General features: G+C 45.8%; 1 long non-coding RNA gene across 1 annotated transcript; it reads right to left on the bottom strand.

The window, feature by feature from the left end:
• Positions 1–1,313: 1,313 nt before the first annotated feature.
• On the bottom strand, positions 1,314–4,951 carry LOC128324588 (uncharacterized). The gene is made up of 3 exons (XR_008306960.1): positions 3,496–4,951; positions 3,189–3,264; positions 1,314–1,627 (listed from the first exon to the last, which is right to left on the bottom strand). It is a non-coding gene; the product is annotated as an uncharacterized LOC128324588 (long non-coding RNA).
• Between the last annotated feature and the right edge of the window lie 793 nt (positions 4,952–5,744).

The following is a 5,744-nucleotide window of genomic DNA, read 5'->3' as shown; positions in this document are numbered from 1 at the left end:
AACGGGTTTGTGGAGCGCTCGCTCCACAAACCTGGTTTTAGGGGAGGGGTACTTAGGCGGGTTAACCTCCTGGGAGCCACCAGGCCCACCTGCAAGCCCGGTGGCTCCCACGATCAGGCAAAATCGGGCTTGGAATAGCCCCATTGTCTCCTATTCAAATGCAAATGAGGCTGGACCCTGCTTAGCAAAGGGGAGAATTCATGCTTGCTACCACAAGACCTCTCCCATATGCACCGTAACCCCGCTGGGAAATCGAGAAGTCTTTGTTATGGATGTGCACTCCCAGGAGGCTGGGGGGTCCTTTAAGGGGCAGGGAGGGTGACCTTACCTGCCCTCCCACTTTTTCCCCACCAGCACTCTCCCCAAAAGCATTCGTGCGGGGCTGCAGTTTACCTCCTTGCAGCCCCGGTGGACATCACCATGCAAATGGCCAACACACATGCACATGGCACACAGACGCATGAACGTCAGCCATTTGCATGGTGACATTTACCAGGGCTGCAAGGAGGTATGCTGCAGCCCCACACCAGTGCTTTCAGGGAGAGTGCCGGGGGGGGGGCAGAGGAGCAAGTAAAAGCAGCCTCCCCCCACCCCCACCTCCAAGCAGGCTCAAACACCAGACTTTTGAACCGGTTCAGCACTCCAGAAAAAGAGCACCGAACCGGTTCGTGCACATCCCTAGTCTACATCCCTGGTACTAAATATTTTGATGGGAAATGTCACATAGAGAGTGCATTATATGGAGGGAAGGTTGAAGTTTCTACTTCTATGTACTTGGCATAGAATATGGGATTACATAATATTAAATGAAGCTTCCAGGTTGCTAATGGAAACCCCATTAAGCCTACCTCAAATGTGTGAAGGATCAATGGTCCTCCCAGTTCAACATTCTGCTCCGTATTTGTTTATTTGTTTCCTCTGTGCTGGAGTGCTGCCTCATATTATAATACAAACTTTATCCTCTTTGACTGCTAAATGCACACATTTTCTGATTTTTCAGATGTTTCTAGCAATCAGGGCATCTCACACAATGGCTGTACCAAATTTCAGGTTTCTAGGTCATGTAGAAGTACCCTAAAAGTGTGTACATACTGCCGTGAGTGAGCAAGCGAGTGATTGAGCCAAAGAGTCCCAAGTGCATTTATGTATTAACCTGAATGTCTGAAATTGTGTAAATGTCACATGTGACAATGTATGCATTCATCAAGCCAATACCCAATGAGTTTTGAAAATGTCAGAAGATTCAAAAGATGCACTGGGTAAAAACTGGAAATCACCCAAACGTGACAGAACATTCACATGTGGATCCAAAAAGCAGAGAAATGTGTCCCTATTTTCACAAAAGTTATCAAAGATTGTCACAGGCTGACATTCACCAAGTTGTGTGTGTTGTTCACTGAAAAGTATGACATGATGATTCAACTTCTTCTAAGGCAAGGCAACAACATCAGCCAGAAGTATAAGGGGGATTAAAGTTCAAAGAGTCGCTGCCCTGCATCCTTCCAGACATCCTAGGTCTCTTCTCTCCATCTTCCCATCTGCAACTTTGGGGAAACTTACTGCTTTTTTCCCCTTGAAGTGTATGTAAAACTGAGTGCGTTGGTTTGCCTCCATTGATCTCAGCATTCTAGAAAACAGAGGTTAAAATACAGGTTTAAAAAACAGAGATTAAAAATCATATCTATACTTACCCAAAATATCATATATCTATACTTACCTAAAAGGAAAAGTACTCTGAATTTAAGATGACCCCCTGATTTCTAACATTTAAAAACTTGGGGTGAAACCTAGTCTTAGATTCAAGTAAATACAGTATTGTGGCTACAGGAATTAATATCAGATTGCACAGCATCTTCTAATCTAGCTGGTTTGTTTTCTCCTTCTCCACTGCATACTCTTTTGAAGTATACAGTATTTGTGTATTTTGAAGACACAAATTTTAGAAATTAGGGGGTCATCTTCAATTTGGAGTCCTCTTCCTTTTGCATAAGTATAGGTATGAACTGTATTTAATCTCATTTTTAAAGGGGCTCATCTTAAATTCAGAGTCATCTTGTATTCAAGTAAATAGGGTACAAGCTCCGAGTCCACAAGTAATGCAACAGAGCCACCTAAAGGCAAAAATGCTCCAGGGCTGTAGCTAGCCCAACAGTGATTTTCCCTCAGGCAAGAAGGTGCTTCTGGGGACTCCAGCGACATCGATCGGGGCTTGTTTCTCTGCAGTGAGCGTTTGAAAGATGCAAGAACTGTTGAGGGATTAAGAAGGAAGGTTTAAAACAAACATACCTGTATATCCACAACCACAGTGAGCTCCCAAGGTTTCCACTGCCAAATTATCTTCCCTGACTCAGGCAGCATGGGAGGGGACGGGGAGGGAGAGGTGGGAAATGCAGTCCAAGATCTGGAGACTTTCTGTACTATTAAGAACTACCCATGTACTGCGACCACGCCCTCTGCAGAACCGAACCCCGCCAGCCGTATTTACTCAAAGTCCATATTTCAACACGACTTCCTTCCCAATTGCTGTGCATTAGGATTGCTATTGATACTAGTCTTCGGGAGCTTCGAGTTTCTCTGAGGTACTGAGAAACGAGCTTCCGAGGTCTACAAAACTCCCAGGCAGGAAGAAGCATGTTATGCAATTCAGAAGATTGCCTCTCATCCTTGCCTCTGCCTTGAATTCACTAGGGTTGCCTTAGGCAATCCGCTGTCTTTCAATTCCACCTGCACTATGGGAAGATAGCAACTATTCTACCAACTATTCTCACGGGTTGTGTAACGACTGCAAGACAATGAGCCTGAACTTCTTTGAACACGCAAGAAGTACTTGCAATGTATTGGGTATGCTTATTACAAGACCACCACAGCTGGAACCATCAGTGGTCTCTAGCCATAAGAGCGGCTCAAGACGAGGGCAGCAGGGGAAGGAGGATTTAAAGGGCTCCTCTTAAATGCAGAGACACCTAATGGCGCAGTGGAGAATGGCTTGACTAGCAAGCCAGAGGTTGCTGGTTCGAATCCCCGCTGGGAAACACCTATATCGGACAGCAGCGATATAGGAAGATGCTGAAAGGCATCATCTCTTACAGTGTGGGAGATGGCAAGGGTAAACTCCTCCTGCATTCTACCAAAGACAGCCATAGAGCTCTGAGGTCGATACCGACTCGACCAGCACACTTTACTTTTACCTTAAATGCAGAGTTGGCTTTCATTCGAGTAGATACAGCACAAGACCAGAATCCTCAAGTGATGCAACTGCTCCACCTAAAGGCAAGAATTCAGGAGACAGACATTCTTTCTTTTCTGGGCACCCCGAGAAAAGTGGCTTGCCCCTCGCCAATTTCTGTTTCAGAGCTCTAATATGTGGGACACAACTTGCCCGCCCAGAAATGAATGCACTTTGCCCCTTCTGCCTCCCCCCAATATTTCTCCCTGGTGCTGCTGCCCCTTTCTCTGTTTTAGACCACTGTCGTAATAACATACTCAGACGGTTACCTTCCAAAACTGAGGTTGAAACGCTGAGTTGGAGACAGAGCAGAGCCCGGAAGGAAGACTCGGCAACCTGGAGCGAAGGCGCAACCACCCCAAATCCTTGGCGTCCGATCGGGAGAGGCCACCCGCGGATGGAAGGCCCGGGCTGCATTTCATTCACCACTACAAGAGCGCGGGGGTGGGGGAGAGAGAGAATCTGATGTTAGTTAAAGGGCTGGGGAATTTGTAGGGAGAGGATTACCCAAATGAACACGTTGGATCAATTCCACTCGAGGAAGGGTGCGACGGAATGTCTGGCCGGGATGTTTGTATTGTCTGGAGCAGCGATTATGATGTCGGAAAATATGTGGTGGGCTCCTCGGCGCTGCACGTCAGAGCAGGCAACAAAACTGAGCTAGATGGCTTGACTCAGTAAATGGCAGCTTCGAACTTCCGATGTTCATTCGGGGGTGCAGGCAGGCAAGGGTAGAGCATCTGCTTTGCATGCAGAAGATCCCAGGCTCACTCTGGCATCTCTAGGTAGGCCTTGGAAAATCACTCCAGCTTGAAAACCTTGGAGAAGCCACTGCCAGTCAGTGTAGACCATACTAAGCTCGGTGAAGCATGCTCTGACTCGATAAGAGGCCGCTTCCGGTAATGAATCTCTGGTTCTGCGATTATCAGTTTTGTTACAGCTTTCCTTCCCGGTGTGTGCGCGCGCGCCCCCGTGTTTTAACTTTCCTCTTCTACTCCCCCTTCAAAGGAATTCTCTCCTGCAAATCTTCTGCAATGCGGAGCTAGTCGGCGAACCACCACCAAGGCCTTCCTATCGCTTTTTGCTAAACCAATTTTTAAAACACCCACGTGATAAATCCTGGGAGGTGGGGGCTTCGAAACCACTCCACTTTCTTCCACTCCACTGCGTGTGGAATGGAACCTGTTTCTTTGAGTGCTTTAACTGTAGATTATTTTAATCATTTTTTAAAAAAACAGAATAATCGCTCTAAAACCGATCTCTTCTTACTGTCGTGCTGTAGAATCAACAAGAGAGAGATCGTGTTAGGTAAAAGCGTTTCGTTTGCCGCTGATTTTTTGGACCCTTCTCCTTTCACTGAAGATCTTATGGCAACTATACAGCCATTAATTTAAGGAGAATTAAGAATCAAAAATCTACCAGGAGGAATCATGCGGACAAAGCACCCTAGCTAAATCCTTGTCATACGAATTCATCTTGGAATGGGAACAGTGTCTTTGTGCATTCCATTTTTTAGGAAATTCCTCCCCCCCCTTTCTGTTTTAAACAACAATACAAATAACTTCGCTGCATCACAGACGTTGCAGAACAGACATGTCCAAAGGCGATCCCAGTTCGCTAGATTCTAGGGTGGTTCTGGGTGCTTTAGCATAATATTGAACGTCAATGTCTTAAAAGCAATTTACGAATGTCCCTAAAAGCTTTCAGATCACGTTTATTCTTATGCAAGGTGTCTACCTTTCGATGGTGAACTGTTCGGGGTTTTAAGGCCACAAAGCAAACTCATTCTCAGCTCATGTTATAATTATCCCCGTAATTATTTTCGCGGCTGCTGCAAAGCTCACTGGCCATGAGCCCAGCATGCATACGTAAGAGGAGCTTAAGGACGTAATTATTTGTCGCACGCGGTGTGACGTTAGCAGGGCAGCGTGACGTGCCATAGCCATGACCATGAATGTTAATTAATTGTAAAGTAGCTTTAAAAACGCGGGGCTCAAAGGAATCAAAGACAACGGAGAGTCGACTCTCGTTGCACCTTAAACCCTAACGGATTAACTGTGGCATGAACTTTCTTAGATAGACACAGAGTTGCACACAGGCATGTACAAAACACACATACCGGTAGGTGCAGAAAACCGGGAGTGGGGTGGGGTGAAAGCAATGACTAGGATGATAATGTTCCCTTTTCCCCTTCCAGAGAGGAGACTGGGGAAATGTATTGATCTTCAAAAGAAACCTGCAGGAATAATTTGACTACGTGTACCTACTACATGTTTCTTGCTGTTTTTGAAGGGCATTATTTGACACGCACAAGAAACAAAATCCAACGTAAAAGAAAAACGTGCGTAATAATTCCCACCGATTACACAGTGCTAAAGAAAGGCAAGTATTTCTGTTTAGAAAACTATGGGAAGGGTGTTAAACAGTGGTGCTAACCAAAAAGACTGCGGAGACATTCTGGAACCTTCAAAAATATTGTCCTCTTGAGCAATATTGGGGAAACCTCTGATGTACCACT

Source organism: Hemicordylus capensis, chromosome 4 (assembly GCF_027244095.1).
Source record: "Hemicordylus capensis ecotype Gifberg chromosome 4, rHemCap1.1.pri, whole genome shotgun sequence".
Taxonomy (NCBI): domain Eukaryota; kingdom Metazoa; phylum Chordata; class Lepidosauria; order Squamata; family Cordylidae; genus Hemicordylus; species Hemicordylus capensis.
This window is presented reverse-complemented; position numbering and strand designations above follow the sequence as displayed.